This window comes from Podarcis raffonei, chromosome 4, assembly GCF_027172205.1.
Source record: "Podarcis raffonei isolate rPodRaf1 chromosome 4, rPodRaf1.pri, whole genome shotgun sequence".
NCBI classification, from domain to species: Eukaryota; Metazoa; Chordata; class Lepidosauria; order Squamata; family Lacertidae; genus Podarcis; species Podarcis raffonei.
The window spans coordinates 58,475,637-58,495,005 of NC_070605.1; the positions used below are offsets into that span (position 1 = coordinate 58,475,637).

A 19,369-nucleotide genomic window follows, 5' to 3' on the forward strand; every position below is an offset into this window, starting at 1 on the left:
GTCATGTAGCATTCAGGAGTGGTTTATCGGTGTTTGTGTGTTGTGTATTAGAAGGTACACGTGCAGTTAACTGTGTAATGATAAATCTGTGTGCAGTTTGGTTTTGCACTGCTTTCGGCCATCTTTCTTGCACTTAAATTTCAGTGGTTTGTGTGCCAGTTTTAAGTGGTAAGTGGGTCTCCTACTTTGACTCCTCACGATTCCTGTCTGTAACTTTGGCCAAAAATCTCTAAACTGATTACATGTTGAACAGGCATTGTAAAATGAGTCAGTTCCTGTTCTTTTGGCTGGAGCTTCGTTGGGAGTTCTCAAAAATGGTATTTCAGAATGTGGATGTGGTCAGCCGAGTCACTTTCAAAGCATCTTAAAGGAAACCAACATCAACTGTGAAAAGTGAACTTTGTAACGGTACTGGTATACTCTAGAATGCCTTCTCAGTCACAAGGTGCACTGCAAGTCTGTCTTGCTTGGGCTAAGCCTTCCATAGTATGAAACAGGTTGCTTCTCAGTCCTAATCATTTCAAAGTTGTCGGCAAAAACAGATAAGAATAAGATAAGAGCCAATGTGGTGTAGTGGTTAAAATGTTGGACTAGGAGCAGGGAGACAAGGGTTCAAATCCCCTAATCAGGGCTGCCAGGCATCCCCATTTGGCTCACCATGCCATTCTTGCCAAACCACAGCCACCTGCCCAGACCCTTTTACAGTAGGGGTTGGATTGTATTTACACCTGCAGAAGGTACATTTCCTGCACATAACTAAGAAGTTTTTTCTAGTTCCCGGAAAGGAGTCTGTCTACTAAGTGAAAGCAAAGAATTAGATGTCAAAGCATACAGCAAATGTACAAGTACATTCCTGTAAGAATGTAAACAGATGTACATTACTCAGATGGCAGGAAGTAGTTATGATGGCAAAGTTCTTTCTTGGTAAAGTGAATGCTTAGATCCACCAGTGGAAACTACTGCACTCATTCATTGAAGAAAACATGTTCAAATGTAAGTGGAGGTGCCAGCAACAACGACCAAAATGTGATCCCTCAAAACTAGTTCTTATTTGCCCTTTCTGGGCTAGCTCTAGTACATTTGAAGAGCCCATTTAATTGCAGCACAGGAGAAGTAGAAGATTTCCTGCATACTGTGAAGTAGTCTCCCTTAAAAGGGAGCACAAGACACCTGAACAAAAACCACCAGATTCCATAGAGAGAGAAGTTCCTGTAGCAGGTAAAGCCACTGTACACTGAGCAGAAACAGTTTTGTGCTGCAGCTACCAAAACTTACACTAACTGTGGAGATTGCAGAAGCAGAAGCCATTTGGGTCCTTCTGACCACAGCAGTTCCTTCTCTCCCTTGTCTCTTCCTTTTGTGCGCTATCTTTATAGGGAGGCTGAGATGTAGTGCTGTCTTCTAATGCCAAGGTTAGAGAGGTGTCCCAGATCCTAACACTAATCTGTGCGCTCACCTGCCAAAAGATGGCTACTGTTGGATTTGAAGGCAGAGTAAGTTAAGGAGGCCCAGTTTGAAAAGTTTTGAGTACACTGATACTTAGACAAAGCATGCTAAGTTTTACTACAGTTTTACATAAGAGGAATCCAGAGTGCTTTGATTTCCAATATAATCTATGCTTGTTGCTATAGCCCACTCTCTTGCAGGCTGCTATTAGAGTGTGAACTGCTCTTGTGTTCCTATTGGTCCGTGTGTTTGTTAGTGGAGAGCTCGGGAAAATACTAATTCCACACATTGATTCTAACCTCTTTATTACTGCAACTGTGCTGCTGAGCTTGGCTTGAGGAAAGGTTGAAATTGGGACATCACCATTGGCTATGAATTCATGTTCTCAAGCCTCTTTGATGCTGCAGCCAACTGTCAACTCAATGTTTTTGCTTCCCCCCCTTTATCTCCTTCTACCTTTTATTATTCCTATTCTTGGGTTAGTCTTCTTCCTTCTGCTTCATTCACTTCAAATGCCATTTTCCCAGTAATTTCTTTGTAGCTGTTTTTTTAATCACTGTTTTTTCAGTCCTTGCAATGCTCCATCTCTAGGCATCTTCTTCCCTCCTCCATCCCCATACTGTGTGGGCTTGCTGAAATTTCTTACACCTACCAGGTCATCTTTCAGCAAATACTGTTTCTACCATCTTTGAAAATTATTCTTAACAGTGTTAGGAAAATTTCACTGCTCGTGCCAAAAGCCTCAACATTGTCTTCTAAATTCAACCCACATATTGAACTTATCCCGTGATACATTCTGCCTCTGTCAATATCTCTACACCTTTCCACATGCCCCCCCCCATGTGTTCTGCTTATGGGGTGAATCTATTTGAGCTTTCTGTCCTCCATTGTTCCTGTCTTCAGGATTTCTCATTGGCTTGAGCTCCTTTTGTTTTCTATGACTATAGAGAGCAAGCATACAGATTGTAATGGCTATTGGAAATGTTATTCTCCTGTTTCTGCATCCCCATATAATTACATGAATTATTATTTTTTCCTTTCATCAATAATTTCCTAGCCATAGAATAATGAGAAGTTAATGGGAATAAGTCTAAACTTTTTTACCATCCACCTGAGAGGGAAACATTCAATAGGCAGCGAGTGTTTTGTATATTTCGATAAAATACAAAATGTGCATGACTTTTCATCATTTGAGTTTGCTTTGCTTAGTGGCTGCTGATTTGGGGGCTTGGCATTAATATTGCCTTGCTACTGTACACTACTTCTTTACTATATCTCTGGAGACTTTATTGATAGTTTCATGGTAGCAGCCACCAAAATTGATACAGACTCAGTGCTGTGCAGGATGCAGTTGCTGGTCATCTTTAGAAATGAAGTTAGCCCTTTTCAGATAACAAATTGAGGATATCCATTCACATAGATGGAAGGGAGTGGAATCACAAGTTTTGTCCCTGACCCTGTTCATTCAAGATCATCATCATTTATTTATATGCTGTCTTTCCACAGTAAACCATGCTCAAGGTGTCTCACAGCATCAAAATGTTTCGCATAAATCAGTAGCTTTCACAGTACATAAAAATCAAATAGTCATATAAGCAATGAACTAATGAAAACATTTCATATTAACAAATATACAATAAAATCAAACAATTCAAGAGTAACCCAGATTAGCAGCAAAAACAAACCAATCTTTTGCTGACTCTTCTTTCCTGTGGCTATCTCTTACGGCTTTGATTGGTTACTGTTTATGAAAATTAATAAAAAATATTTAGAAAAACCAGAATGAAATCCACAATGAAAACTTGCCCTAGCAAGAATTCTAGAGCAGTAGCCCACCCCAATGGTCTGTAGATATCATGAGCAACAGAAGCAGACCTTGTAACTGGGGGCAGTCAAAGCCCCACGTGGAGATGGGCCAGAGGAGCAAGGAGCCAGTCTTGCAGGACTCACAGTGAAGTATCTCCTATGCATGTACCAGAATGCATGTATGATCTCCAGATGATTGGGAATGCTGAAAAACAGAATCTAATCAGAACTTGAACAAATGTGCATAGGTACCTACCACCATTATGCTGCTCTCAGCATTCTCTTTCCACCTGTGTATGATCATATCCCTAGCTTGTTGTTAGAAAAGGGCTCCTGTATCACACTAATGAACAGCTTTTATTGACCCCTCCTGCTGGAAAACCTAAACAGTTAAAAACCCTCAGGTCTCTGGCTCATCCTTGTATTTATTTGACACTAGTTTTATTAATCATAGCTGGAAACCAGTCTCTAGTAGAAGGTTTCCTAGGCAAGCTTTGAGATAAAACTATCTACCTCAAACCTGCACTTTTCCCACAGTTGCATCAAATTTACAGATTTCCTTTTAGCAGTGAGAGGCATTTATATATTGATATTGCTGTATACTCTAGTCAGCTTTTAAAATGCCTGCAGCAAATGAGGATTACCTTGTCAATATACGTATTCTGTTGCCATTGGAAAATTGATAGGCTGAGAGCTAAATATTTATTTAGGTAACCTTAACAAGATTAGAATATTTATCAACAATCTTCTTAAAAACTGACAGTCTTTATTTATCTAGCTTACAAAATTTTTGGAACCTGTCGCTTACTGCCTTTATGCATTGGGGTTATTAAGAAATAAACTATTACACAACTTTCCAAAGACATCTGAAGGCTGTCCTGTATCAGGAAGTTTTTTTAATGTATGATGTTTTGCTGTGTTATGTTGGAAACTGCCCAGAGCGGCTGGGGCAACCCAGTCAGATGAGTGGGGTATAAGTAATAAATTATTATATTACTATTATTCTGAACCCAGGAGGCAGAATGCTAAAGGGAAAAAGGCAGGTGAGGTTTAAGAGGTGGGTAGGGAAGTGGAGTTTTTGATGATACCATGTCTGCTAAATTCTGCAAGGAGGGAAATTTAGCTTACAGTAAACTGAAAGCTAAGGAGCATCGCAAGGAAAGGAAGTTTTTAGAAGTGAGAAGTGGACTGTACTCACAAGATGCTTTAGGAATTCTCAAAGTACTCCCTGATCTGTTGTAATGATAAATTACTGTGCTTGCTAATGTTATTAAACTGGGTGCATCTTGGAATGAGCCTGACTCTGAGATGGCTTCTAGGAGGATTGTGGTTGGTTGCTTAACCTTTTCAAGCTACCCATCAATTGCAAGTATTGGATAAATCTGTGGGAATGTTAGCTCCTCTCCCACAAGGAATCTTGATGTGACTCTAAGATCCTGTGAAGGAAACATTGCCCTGGTTGGTAAGTTTGGCAGAGATGTTAAAGGTTTGCCTGGGGCTCATAAAGTCATTGGCAATTGCGATTTGGAGTTACTGCTGCTCAGCCATGTTCTCTCACTGGACCACACCTTTATGTCATCACTCCTGTTTTATTTACTATGTTTTATTTACTGTTGTAATCTTTTCTGGAGTCAGCACCTTTCTCTTGTCTATCAAGAAGCTTTCACCAGTCTAAAAAGCAAGATTTTCTTTTTCTTTTTCTGGCAGAATACTAGATTAAGTTCCTCAGTGACATTCCTATCTATTCAGCTCACAGAGTTTTAAATGAACCCATAGTTTCAGAGGATCAAGCATATAATGCCCTTACTTGGCTTATCTTTGCATGTTAGCAATGTACTCTGGGTGGAGGAGCAGTAGTAAAATGATGAATGACTTGCTTCTCTCTCTCTCTCTCTCTCTCTCTCTCTCTCTCTCTCTCTCCTTCTTTACCATATAACACAGAAAGTTGCACACCTACTCCAAGAGAAGATACCTGTGTCCCAGATGTGGAGAGCAGGGGTACCAACTTGGATAGCCCCATCCCGCATAAGCACAAGACACAGCACATGCATACCATTGGAATGGCAATGCCCCTCAACTTGGGGGTGGTGGTGGTGAAGGGACCTTGGTCCCTAGAAGTTGGCACCTATAGTGGGGACAGTTCACACAAATGTCCATTCTGATTAAGGTTGGCTGCATACATTACAGCCTGGAGGAGAATGGAGGAGCGGGGCATATGAGCACCTTCTGTTTCTTGCATTTTCAGCGGAAATACAATGTGCAGAAGAACTATGGAGAGACATGGGATGTAAGCCATTTTTTTGTAAACAGCTTTTTGCTTTTTTTGTTCTACAATCAAGCAGTATATAAATATTATGAAATTATATCTTACCTGATAGGCTGTGGTACTGAAGTCTTGAAAATCTTGTCTATGGAATGGACTCATAAGATATAGGGTGATTTTTATGAAATTGGTTATCTTTCAGAAATGCTCAGTGCCTCGAGCTCTTACAGTCTAATGCATACTTTCCAAACTAGGCAAGCAGCTGCTTCTGGTACATGCTTTATATATTTTCAGCCACCCATAGCCAATGAGCTGCAAGGATGCGTTGGAAAAATAAGTATCCAAATTTGCCGCCTTCATCTTTTCTGCAGCTCTCACAGCAACATACCTGGCTCTTAGAGAGCCTTATAAATGTAGTGCTGATATCTAGCATTAAAGCAGCAATGTCACACATATATTAATAGAAAATGGAAATACATTGAGACAGAAAGTTTTGTCTTTCCCTAGACTGTGGCCCATGGATTTTCAGGATATTGGATATATTGGGGGTGGGAAGTGGTGAGCCACAGCATGTTGTACCACATCTATATATTATATATTGTATTTACAGTGTTCAACTGATGTAATAGGTCATATTGGTTAAGGCTGCTGCTGTTTGTCCACTACTGCCAGACAAAATGAGTTTTCATCAACAGAAAAAAGTAGCATGCTGCACGGTCTTGACGTATTTGTGATCTGTAGTGGAGCTGGAAGAAGCCCAGATACCTGATGCCCAGGAATTTGTTGCCATGTTGAGTTCTCTGTAAAGTTAATTCCTAAAAATTTTATGTTGGTGCCTAAGGAATCTGAAATATTTTGTCAAGCTTGCTTGTAAGTATCATTCACAAACCTCCAGGGAGCCTCCTATTGATAACCAAGGATAAAGGTAGCTACTTAATTACGTTTATCAGCAATTAAAACTAGTTTGAGTCTGTCTTTATGGGCATGCCAGTGGTTTTGCCTTTGGGAACTCGCTCTAGAGCGTTGTGCCAGCCACCCACCTCTTCAGGCCTGCTCATACTAGTATTATCTGGCAGAGAGATTAATAGTGCCTTGGACAGGAATTTCCCTGGCTACATTTAGTTCAATCTGAAACTTATTTTATGGAGCACTTTATTAATTAGTGTGAGTCAAGTGACCATCAGCTGTTAGGAGTGTGTATGACCAATACAGTCACAGGGTTTCAGCTATTCAAGAGCTGGAATCATTACAAAAATCATAGATCCTTTCTTAAGGTATGCAGGCTCTTAGTTCAGTATGTAACAGTAGCAAATCAAGTTTGCAAGAATGTGCTTTAATTAGGCACCCAGGTTTCAACTAGTAGCTCACATCTGTGATAACACAAAGTTGTACAAAAATGTCGTCTTGTTTTGGAAAGGGGGCTACATCTATGATTCATGCAATCTGCACCCTCCTACTGGTCTAGATGAGTGTTGTGTTGTGCATTTTCCACACAGTAATCTGTTTAGCTGAATTCCTGAACTAAGAAACAAAATTTCCTAAATATTGCATAATGCAAGTATAAAAGGAGTTAATGCTTCATGTGTGCTTCTTCATCTAAGTAACATACCCTTACTCTTGCCAAGTGCATGTAGAGGAACAAGGTGTGGAGTTTGCACATGTGCCTGGCTGTGCACAATGAAAGCAAAGAGTGGGTGGGTCCATGTCCCCCTCCCTCAGCTGCAGGGTAAGCACGTAGCTGCAATACCTGGCGTGGGAAGGGAGAAACCTCCATGTCCCCAATCGGCAGCAGGACCCCAGGGTTTACTGGCCACTGTGGATGTTGCAGCCTTCCATTTACAAGCTCCTCCGTCAACATTACCTTCTTCCTTACAACAATAAAATCATTACTGAAGTCAAGATGACGAATAAACAAAGAATAGAGAGGTGGGCAGAATGTCAGAGATTTGATACATTTCTTGTTTTTAGCGTATCTCTGGTACACTATGAATCCAGCTGTCTTTCAGGGAAGAGAAAAATGCCACAGTTTATTTGTATTTATACCTTTTTAATGTTTGCAAAACCTAATATTTACCCTTTGCTTCACACACTTGAGGCCGAATTACAAATAAAATCTGGGTGGCAGCTTGTTTGAAATCTGGCAGGTGGCAACCATATACTCTTGCTTAGCTGACCTACGTCATGAAAGCTTGTGTAACGTAGTGGCTAAGGGCACAGCTGGATATAATGATGGGAGTGCAGTAATAACCAGCGTCATATCTAGTTGGGACTAGAGGGTAATGGGGGTGCTAATCATTTCTTCCTAGGGGAGATTTTATTTGGAAAACCCTTATGTGGCAAAACATACAGGTGCACTTGGGACAAAGAGCAGCTTGGGAAGCGGTGGGGAATAAATGCCCCCCATCCACCCAGCACTGTAGTTCCCCTGGATGCTGTTCAACTTACTTTCTTAAAAAACAGGTGACTTAATTATCACTTGCTTAATACCACATTTAGCTCCAGATGTGAGCTGAGAGGTTCCCATTTCAAATGTTACCCCAGCCACAAACTTACTAACTGCCCTTGGGCTCACTTATTTTTGCCTCTGGTCCCAGTCTATATAATATGAGGGCGGTAAGTGACCTGCTTCACAGGGTTGTTGTAATGTATGTGAAGTTCTGTAAGACTTCTAAGGTGTTTGCCATTCATAGTGATCGCAAGCTTTGCTAGAGGTCCAAATTATATAAGTACAGCTCATATACAAGCAGTGGCTTGTCCACTTCATAGTTGGGGGGGGGGGAGCTTTGCTCATGCAATAGGGTTGCATAGAGAGCTGGCAGTGAGAAGTGGTAGGAATCTGGTGGGTTGGCAGACGCTTCGGGTGCAGCAGTTTTATTCATTCAAGAAGCCAGTACTGTAAAGTAGTTTTTGGAGCCATCATAATTACAATTAATTGCAGCAGATTGCCCTTCCAAATGAACTTAAAATTTAATTCCAAAGTTTAAGTGTGTCTGTTTGCTGTATTTACTTAAGGCAGTTCAAGCAGGAAACTGTGTTCTCCCTGTTTTTCTTTATGTGTGTGTACATAATTCATACATTTTAATTGTTTCCACCACCACCCCAGATTTATTAAAAAAAAACACCTGATGTGTGCATCAGTCTAATGTACATTTGATTGATCAGTTTTAAGAACGTTAAATCATACCAGGCAAACTTGTGCTTTGATTCAGGCTAGAACAGGCCTGAGTGTGTTGGGATGTGACTCACAAGCCCTTGAGTCAGCTGCCTTTGTGTTGTTGCACAATAATGATGTTGTATTTTGCTTAATATTTATTTGACCTTCTCTTGGGTGCAGTCTCCTTCTTCTGTTTGTTAATGAGACATCTTATTAGCTTAAAAAGGAGCCTATTAAGGGGTGCTCTGGATTTGATTCCCCCCCCCCTCATTTAAGCTATGCACATCTTTTCCGACTTTGAATAGTGTTTTTCAGCTCTTGTTAGAATAGCAGCAGGAAATATTTGCTTGAATCTAAACTATTTAGCCAGGTTTGAGGATTTTGTGTATCATGATGTAGTGAATCTTAAACACTTGCTCTGTTAGGCCTGACCAGGCACACAGTCATGTTCATTTATTACAGTGGAGACTTATATACAGGAAAACGAGTACTAGTGTGTGTGTGTGTGTGTGGGAGGAGTGTTTCTTAAAATAATTTTATTTGCTGACCTATTTTTTATTCCACTGGATGCTCTTATTGGTTCAACAAAATGAATTACCCTATGGCTATAGCTTTGCTAAGTAACTACTTAGTGAAACTGACTAGCTTCACTAAGTAACTCCTCAAATCTGACTAGTGCAAATTATAATGTAGCCCCAAAGCATCGTAAAGCCATTGCGAGGACAAGCTGCTGGACTAGTTGTTGGTAGGTTCTTCTTACACAGAGATTAGACATTAAGGGTTTCAGAACAAACACCTTATGGGCACAATCCAGTCAAACTTAAGCACTTGCAAAACTCCCCATCTTAAACCAATGAATGAAACAGAGAATGAGTATCCACTCGTTAGTTGTCTTGTTTTTAACTTAGCTGGTTCATCAGTTGCTAAAAGTTAGAACAGTAGCAACATCCATTATAAAAACAAATACTGCCACATTCAATCTTATATTTCTGAATCTGAAAATGTGGAAGTGGCAAATGATAAGAAAGAAATCTGGAAGATTAGAATTTGTTAGTTTGTGTAGGGAATCCCCTTGGGTGAATAATTGTAGGTTCGATTATAGGATGTAGATAATATTTCAAATCTCTTAAAATTATTACTGATTTTGAAAGCTTTCTACAACACAAGTAATTGCAAGTGCTAAATTGCATAACTTTATTTAATATCTTTTAAAAACTAAGTACGATCTGCCTTAGCAAGTGCTTGGAAATTACTTCAGGTGATGTGTACACAGTTGACTACTTTGCAGTATATTCAATGAGTGGTTTGCTTAAAAAGAAATGTATCTTAATCTTAAAGTAGTTGCCCTCTTTCACCCCTTCCCTTTCCATTGCCTTGTTTATATTATATTGAGATTTTGGTCTAATATGGTGCCATGTTGAGATTATCCTTGAACAATTGTAAGAACAAGTACTAGGATTTGTATTTTGCAAAACAGGTAACAGTATATATATATATATATATATATATATATATATATATATATATATCTGGCTGGTGGGTTTCTGATGACATTTCCTTTCTATACATCACTGAAACATGATAATTTGGTATAAGAATTATTTTTTACTATGACGTGTTATGGATTTCCTTATATGGAGGAGATGTTAAGACATCCAAATGTGCTTCCTAAAGGATCTAGTCAAAGTAACCTAACTTAACAAGCCTTATTGCAATGCCTGAGTGTGAGGGAATGTGTAATTCTTTAAAAACGTGTGGAGTGGTGGGTTTGAGGTTTGTGTTTAGTTTTTGTTTCTTTTACCAAGATATAAAATCTAGATAATTACTTCTTATTCTTTTTCCACAGGTTTGGCATAATGGTGGAGGTGCTGTTGGTCCAGAAATTTTAGTTGCTCATCAGTCGCTCAGTAGTCAGTGTAGATTCTGTTTTCTCAATCAGCAGCTACATCTGGCTACTGGGTCTCTGAAGACATCTTGTGGCATCTCTTCACTGATGACTATTTGGATACCTTGAACTGCTGTTACTTTTCCATGATACAAAATAAAATTATTCAGTAATGTCCAGAGCTATGTCTAGAAATGGTTTTCAATAAAATGATCCCACTTTCCAGTGAAAGGCTTTTATGTTTCTGATTGGATTTAAGGAGGCCTTTCATGTAGAGGCCTATAATTTTATTATAGAAACGATCACGATTTACAATAAACAGTAGCTAATTCTAGGCAAAATGCACAGCAACCAGCTGCTGTCTCTAACAATAATCACAGTCTGTTGTTCAAATCTCATATAGTCAATCAGGAATTCTTTGTAACAATATGTTTCCCCAAATGAACTTCGATAAGACTTTGCAACTGTGTTGTTTTTATTCAGTTCAGAAGCAAAATGTATATTTGCTTGAGACATGTAATAACGTAATCTGGCTCACACTTATATTGGGCACATTTGCTAAAATGTGACATTTGAACCTGTGCACAGCAGCTTCTGGGGGTTCCCAGCAGGGCTCTGTTCAATGGAAAGCCGGGGGGGCATTGCATGGGAAGCCACAGTAGACTGGATTGTGAGCATAGTGATCTCCACTATTTTTAGTAGTAGTTCACTGATCCCCTTCATATGCTATTTGGATGGGCACCATCCATTTTAGTATTGATTTAGTAACATATCAAAGAAGAGCAGCCAGTCTTGGGGCCTGAACCTGGCATACAATGTAGAATTCTGTGTTTGTTAATCAACAGCTACATTGTCTGCTGGGTTTCAGGCTGCTTGGAAATTGCAAAGCAAATTTGTACCTGACACCTTCATTCTGCAGCCTTCTGCCTATTTTTCATTGTGAAATAAAGTTGAGTTGTATGTGAAAAATGTCATGTTGCGATTACTTCTCCTGTGAAATGGTTTAAAGCCTTTCTTTCATTCATTGGTGTTCTTTTAATCTTAGTAACTTTCTCTTTTGAAGAATAAATTGAACGTTTCAAGCTATGTAGTGTATTTTAAAAGATAATTTTTTTGAGTTAGTGTTGTTACATTTTCTGGATAAAAAAAAGAGCAAACTATAAAGGGGCATTTAACATACTTAGTCCAGTGAGATCAGTTTTTTTATACTGAGAACATATCAAAATGCCCTTTAACTCTACACATGTAGGACACTGCTATAACACAGTCTTCCATGATTTCTTTTATTGCTTTAGAGTGCAAGTGGAACAGCTTCATAACTCAATGCTTTTCTGCATCAGAACTAATGCATCAGCAAGGAGGCAAAGTTAGAATGCAAGGCTACATTTCTTAAGAAAGGGAGTCTTTGGCATGGAGAAATACTCAGTAAAGTCGTTTCTCCCACCTGCATTCTGAAGTGGTGCAGTCTGTCTAGGGCTGTACCTCATGATTCTTATGAATGTGTAGGTCTGCTCTTGGAATCAAATTTCAGAATCAATATAAAACTCTTGTGCTCCACTGTGTTCCCAAGACCTATATTCTAACAGTATATCATTGTGTGTAGTGGATTTCTGTTTTGACATTTTGCTTCTTGCCCTTCAGAAAGTGTAAGCTAAAAATCCACAATTATATGACAAGCAATAGTTTGATTCTGTGAGCCACACTGCCATGGAAAATGTGTTCCAAGTGGGGATCTCAAGAAGTGTGGAGGGCAAACAGTCACAGAAACATGAATTGTTGTTAGGCTGATGATAGACACAATAGTTTGATGATGCTGTGCAGTTATGCCATATAATCACCCAGATGATCATGGTAGGGGTGGTGAAACTTGGGTAATCTCAGAGAGATTGCAGAGTGGCATCTAACATGCCACAGAATTGACTTACCATCACATAACTTCATATGCCTCATATTCATAGCAGCCTGTTAATAAAAGAATAATGAATATGCAACATGACAGCAAAACATTCTCAATTGGCCAAGCACAAAATGTTGCAGTAGTTACCTAGGTGGAAGCCATACAGCATGCCATCTCAGCAGACCATATTGATAGAACCTAGGTGTAAACATATTTAGGTAGTTATTTGTGCATTTTGTTGTCATTGGAAAACTGCATTGCAAAATTCAGAGAAGCACAGGGTTTGAAGGAGGGTTGTGTTTCAGTCTGTGTATTGATTAACATATGAACTGAACAAATCTCTCCATCCCTAAATTTTGCATTATACTGTAGCCATGTGTAACATTCCTGCAACCACCCTTCACTGTTGCAAAGTATCCAAAAGCAGTGAAGAAAGGCTACTACATTTCTTTCTGTAGTAGCTACTTTCCAACAGAAGCTTCCCTAGCTGCAGTCCTCCTACCAATGTTCTGGAGATTGGTGTATTTAGCAGATCTAGAACCCTGTTTTGGTTCTATGGTTTGCCGTATGGTTTGCCATAGAGCAAAGACAATTAGACTAACAGCTGAGAATTAGAGAGGGTTGGTGATCATGGGCCCTTGGGAGCAGCTACTGTCCAGCAACCCTACTTTGCCCCATTCATAGTGATGAACACTACATAAACTCATGTCAGTGCTACTGTTAGCAATGAGTCACCTCAGCAGTTTCACTTCCCCACCACATTTCAGTTGCACAAATGGTGTTGAAATATCCATTGTTGGCATGCGGTTCAGGTTCCTGAATTGTCCTTAAATCATGCTGCTTGCGTTTGTCAAGAAGAATGCTATAAGAGTTGCTACTGCTAATTGTTCTTCAGGTGATAGGTTTTGTCAGCCAGTGGCAAAGAGATTCCTGGGTGATGGGAAGTCACCACTTAATTTATTATACACAACACACTGTCGTGCCCTGCTGGTGGTGTTTCTAGGGCAACCGGCTTGTCACTATTGAATACAGTGCAGGCCAATGGCCCATCTAGTCCAGTATCCTGTTCTCATAGTAGGCAACCAAATGCTTACAAGCAACCTGCACACAGGACCAAAGCGCAAGAGCACTCTCTCTGTCCTATAGTTTTCAGCAACTGGTATTCAGAAGCATGCTGCCTCCAACTGTAAAGGCAGAGCATAGCCATTGATAGATGAATTAATGGATCCAAAGACTTAATTCTTTTAAAACCACCCAAGTTTGTGGCAATCACTGTGGAGCCAATTCCATAGTTTAATTATGCATTGCATGAAGAAGTCCTTTATTTTGCTCATCCTGAATCCTCTGACGTTCAGCTTCATTGGACGTCAGTGAGTTCTAGTGTTCTGCACAATTTTATACACTTCTATCACGTCACCTTTTACTCACCTTTTCTCTGAACCCCAAAAGTTCCAAATGCTGCAACCTTTCCTCACAGAGGAATTGCTCCTTAATTATTCCCTTTGCCCTTTTCTGAACCCTTTCCAACTCTACAATATCCCTTTTGAAGTGAGGCTACCAAAACTCTAAAAAAGTATTCCAAATGCTGTCACACTGTAGCTTAGTGTAATGGCACTATGATATTGGCAGTTTTATTTTCAACTCCTTTCCAAATTATCCCTAGCACAGGGATCATTTGCCTTTCTCACAGCTCCCACACATTGAGTCGGCATATTATTTCAGCTATCCACTATGACATCAAGGTCTTGTTCCTGTCAGTTATCACCAGTTCAGACCCCATGAGCATATATGTGAAGAAAGTGTATCATCTGGCATTTTACTGCCCATTCACTCAGTTTGGAGAGGTCCTTTTGGAGCTCTTCACAATCTCTTTGTTTTAATGACCCTGAGCAAACTTGGCCTTGTCACTGCTCACCCCTAGCTCCAGATCATTTATAAACAAGTTAAAAAACACAGCGCACCAATACTGATCCTTGGGTGTCTTCACTTTCTACACCTGTCCATTAGGAGAACTGTCCCTTTGTTCCCATCCTCTGCTTTCTATTACATAACCAGTTCCTGATCCACAAGAGGACCTCTCTTCTTATCTCATGACTGCTTAGTTTACTCATGACTCTGGTGAGGTAGTTACAGGTAGGTAGCCATGTTGGTCTGCCATAGTCGAAACAAAATAAAAAATAAAAAAATTCCTTCCAGTAGTACCTTAGAGACCAGCTAAGTTTGTTATTGGCATGAGCTTTCGTGTGCATGCACACTTTTAAAGTTCAAGTATACAATGCCAACCAGATCATCTTGTATTTACAGTGGTACCTCCGGTTACAGACGCTTCAGGTTACAGACTCCGCTAACCCAGAAATAGTACTTTGGGTTAAGAACTTTACCTCAGGATGAGAACAGAAATCGCATGGCAGCGACAGCGGGAGGCCCCATTAGCTAAAGTGGTACCTCAGGTTAAGAACAGTTTCAGGTTAAGAACGGATCTCCAGAACGAATTAAATTCTTAACCTGAGGTACCACTGTATAAGCTTGCTGACACTTGTAAATAATTTTAGTGGGTTAGTAAAGCAGGGCTTGCATTTGCTGGTTCTGCTTCAGGAAGACGTGGCCTTTTAAAAAAAATCTTGAACAATACTTTCCACCAGCTTTCCTCAGACAGATTTCTGTATTTCATTGATGCATGCCACAAAGGGAAGAGAAGGGCACAGTAAGTGGGCAAAAGGTTCATGCATATTGCTGCTTATAAAACCATTTGCCAATAGTTGCATGGTCATGATTCAGTTTTAATACAGAAATAAAGATTTTCATTTATATCAAATATGGGTTTCTTTTTAAATCAGATTATTTTTAAAGAAATGCTTATTATGATTGAATTGGGTTTTTAAATTTACATTTTCAAATTAAAATATATGACTGAAAATAAAATGTTAAAAGGGTTAATTTATAATCTCTTTTTTAACCACCCTGGTTAGGTGTCTGATATCATGCTCCATTGAATTAGACTACTTTAAGACTATAGGATGACTTAAGGTAAAGGTAAAGGTACCCCTGAGCATTAGGTCCAGCTGCGGACAACACTGGGGTTGTGCGCTCATCTCACTCTGTAGCCCGAGGGATCCGGCATTTGTCCGCAGACAGCTTCCGGGTCATGTGGCCAGCATGACTAAGCTGCTTCTGGTAAAACCAGAGCAGCGCACGGAAACTCCGTTTACCTTCCCGCCAGAGCGGTACCTATTTATCTACTTGCACTTCGTGCTTTTGAACTGCTAGGTGGGCAGGAGCAGGGACCAAACAACGGGAGCTCACCCCGTCTTGAGGATTCAAACTGCCGACCTTCCAGTTGGCAAGCCCTAGGCTCAGTGGTTTAGACCACTGCGCCACCCGCGTCCTATAGGATGACTTAGCATTGGTTTTTAAAAAATCACTATGTTTCATAGCCTATTTTATCAAAATCTAGGCAGGGCATCTTGATTTACCAGTTTTAGCTTGTGAGTTTACATATAAAGGGATAGTGAAGGCAATTTCTCTCACTTGGGGAAAGAGAAGCACATGCATGAGTAATACAATTAGAACAAGTATTTTATCTTCACTAAATAGAAAGTTTTATGTAGAATCATGTATCCTTTGTTCTTTCTGTTGCTTAGTAACACTTGCAAATGCCAGGCTCTTCTCAGTCAAGGCAAAAAGGAGTTTGGCTGTTAGCTCCAGTCATCAATTGAAAATACTGTTCTAGAATTAAGGTCTGTCAAGGTAATGTTGCTACTTTTCAGATCAATCACTCTGCATATGACGAGTATGCGTTCCCACATGGAATAACAAGTTTTGTTTGTCTGTTTTTGCTGTTCTTCATTTATGGATTCCACATTTAATCATGCACTGGACTTAATGGATCATTTGCTTCATATAGCAGAGATTGCTATAGCTTTTTTAAAAAAAGTTCCTTTAAATAGGAAAACTAACCATATGCACATTTTCCTCCTACGTTTCCATAGTCCAGCCTGCTCAGCTATAACTGTTACCAATGCAGCATCAGCAGCTGTAAAGGGTATCGTCTGTGCTGAGACCAGGAAATATGAGCTGCTGTTCCCTTAAGTGCACCTTCTCTGTTGCCCGAAATTCTCTTAAGCAATCTGTGTTTGAGTCCTTCTTTTGGTTTGGTTTTCTTCTTGAATCATATAGGAAGACAACTCTATTTACAGTATGATCCACACTCACAAATGTGACCCTGTGCACATAGCTTATAGCTGATTTTTAGTCCCATTAGTTTAAATGCAAGAACACCAGCTCAATTGTCTAGTGGATCACAGTCGTCGTCGTGATTTTGCCAAGTGTCCTCTGAATTATGGCTTGTTTACATAGACATAGTGACTCTACTTGCCAATAGTTGTCTGATGCTAAGAAGCCAGTTTCATTTTGTAAGGGTGTGAATACCGAACACAGCTAGGTCAAAAGGCAAATGACACTAAAATGATTTAAACTGCCTACAGCATCACTAGCTTTACCAAAATGACTAGCCAGTGGAAACCCTGTGATCTAACTCTGCAGCTGTAAAATTCTTATTGAACCATAAGCAGCTTTATCTACAACCTATAGTCAAAGATCAAAGTGAAATGGTTCTTGCTGTGGTTGAGCATAGCTAGAAAAAAGGACCAAGTACTTTAAGTAAACTTCTCACTAATAAGCTTATCTAATCCCCCCCCCCAGGGGAGGACTAGCAATTACAACCCTGTTTTAAGAAATTGAACACTTTACTTAACGCCTAGCTTTCCTTTCCTTTCCTTTCTTTTCCCTTTCCCCCTTTCCCTTTCCTTTCCTTTTCTTAAAATAGCCATTGTATTTTGGTTGTGTTTTTAAAGTCAAGTCATCTTTATATTAGTACGATCATGCTGCTCTTTGGCACAATTAACATTCATGAGATAATTAAGTCCTTATGCATTTTCACTGAAGGGCCACCTGCCTGGACTCACCAACTTTACGGTTTCCTGCACTGCCAAGGGTTGGGTTAAATGACCTTGAGGTTCCTTCCAACTCAGTGTTTCCGCATGGGCAGATTACTGGTACAGTGGTATCTTGGTTCTTGGACTTAATCTGTACCAGGAGTCCATTTGACTCCTGAAACGGTTTGAAAACCAAGGCACGGCTTCCGATTGGCTGCAGGAGCTTCCTGCACTCAAGCGGAAGCCGCGTCGGACGTTTGGCTTCTGAATAACTGTTTGTGGCATTCAGGAGCTGATTTGTTTGGAAACTAAGTCGCTTGAGGACCAAGGTACCCCTCTATTCTGTTTTGAGGCTTGGCCTACCCCAACACAAAAGAAGCATACACAGTCCTTTGTTTTATTATCTTCCCACTTCTGCCCACCACCATATAAATATTCAACACTCTCTGACTATGTGAACAGGCTCAGAAGTGATAAATTGTGGGGGGGCGGGAGAGAAGTAGGAGATGTTTGTTTCCATTAAAAGATGTTCCCTACCTTTGCCAAAAATGCTGAAAGGTGGAAGGGATTGCTTTGGTTGACAGCACAGCTCAACCTGAGGAGCCACTGGGCAACAACTGAGCCACGGGGACTAACCTCAAGAGCTCTCTCTATAGGTTCATCCAGACTTCCTTTTAGGCACAGGTCCACACTTTAAAGCTGTGTGTCTGAGTGGCAAAAATTTGAATGCCATTTGTTTCACTTCAGTGGTAGAACATGGGTTTTCCCGGGGAAAGCGCTGGGAAAAGAAAAATGCTCTGACACAGAGTTTTAAAGCCCAGACCTGTGCCTAGAAACACAACACAAAAGGAAGTCTAGATGAGCCCTCTATGTGGCATGTGTTGGAAGTGTTGGGATGCCACATAGCTTGTATTGAAGTATGAGAGAGGGGAGTAGAGAGAGGAGAAACACTCTTGATTCCTAGTCTTCCTGCTTCCTTCTCTTCTTCATGCCTCATTGGGAGAGGCTATATCTTTCCTTCGTCTCTCTCCTGCAGAGATGAAAGAGCAAGCATGGCTCTTTGCATCTCCCCTTAGTTACCTAGATGTAGGATATATTCAATATGTATATCCTATTATCAACTTAGATTTCTTATTTCCCATACTCAGAAGTCTCAGTGTGATTGCATAAAAAGTAAAGCATGCTCCTCCAAGCAGGTATTCTAGTGCACAGTTCAATTTCTGCTGATGCACTTAAACTAGAGATACCAGCAGCATCTCCAAAGTCCCTTTCTACCCCACCTCAAAGTTGAGGAAAATTAATTTCACTTCTCTCTCTTCCATACCTCTTTCCCTCCCCATCTGAAGTCCTCATAGGTCTGCCACTTTCTAATACCCAACACCATTCCTTTCCTTTTCCTTTTTCTCCTTTACAACAGATATAATGCCCATGCAATTCAAGGACCTCATAGTCAACCTGCTTTATTCTTTTCCATCAAATATTAAGCTGCCTGATTTGCAGATCTGGTGCAAACACAGTTCTGTCACTTTCCTTACCTTCATTCCCCTTTCCTCTGCAGCCTTGCCTCTTAATGTATTTGAAAATGGATGTGCCCTCAAATAAGAGCTATTGGCCTTGTTAGAGAAGCTGAGGTTAACACATCTAAGTGTATAAGGATATAATGATGGTGATGGTGATGTTCAGATGCAAAACTGGAATGCATGTCTTCCTTCTACTTTAGCTCATCATCTGTTATTTTGATTTATGGAGATGGATCCACAGAAACTACATACCCTGTGATGTGAAAACTTGAGGAGAGCGTATCACAGGACTTCCTTGCAGTGCACCTGCTGCACCTGAAATGTTTGGATGTTCTTGTTAAGTACACAGAGTTCTCAACTGGATACTCTGTAAACAAGAGCAGGTGGAAGGTTTTCACCAGTTTCTGCATTTTTCCTGTTCTAAGCAAATCATTTGGAGGGGGAGGAGACGCATTTTGTGTATA

The 19,369-nt window shown here is 40.2% G+C and overlaps 1 protein-coding gene and 1 long non-coding RNA gene across 4 annotated transcripts in view; one reads left to right on the forward strand and one right to left on the reverse strand.

The window, feature by feature from the left end:
- DIPK2B (divergent protein kinase domain 2B) overlaps positions 1-19,369 on the forward strand; it is a 183,706-nt gene that overhangs the window by 54,626 nt on the left and 109,711 nt on the right. The gene's annotated exons all lie outside the window — the stretch shown is intronic.
- LOC128413072 (uncharacterized) overlaps positions 10,843-19,369 on the reverse strand; it is an 86,881-nt gene continuing 78,354 nt past the window's right edge. Inside the window, exons 4-5 of the long non-coding RNA XR_008330225.1 lie at positions 12,599-12,649; positions 10,843-12,516 (exon numbers count right to left, since the gene is read on the reverse strand). This is a non-coding gene — a long non-coding RNA (uncharacterized LOC128413072). The remainder of the gene's footprint in view (positions 12,517-12,598; positions 12,650-19,369) is intronic.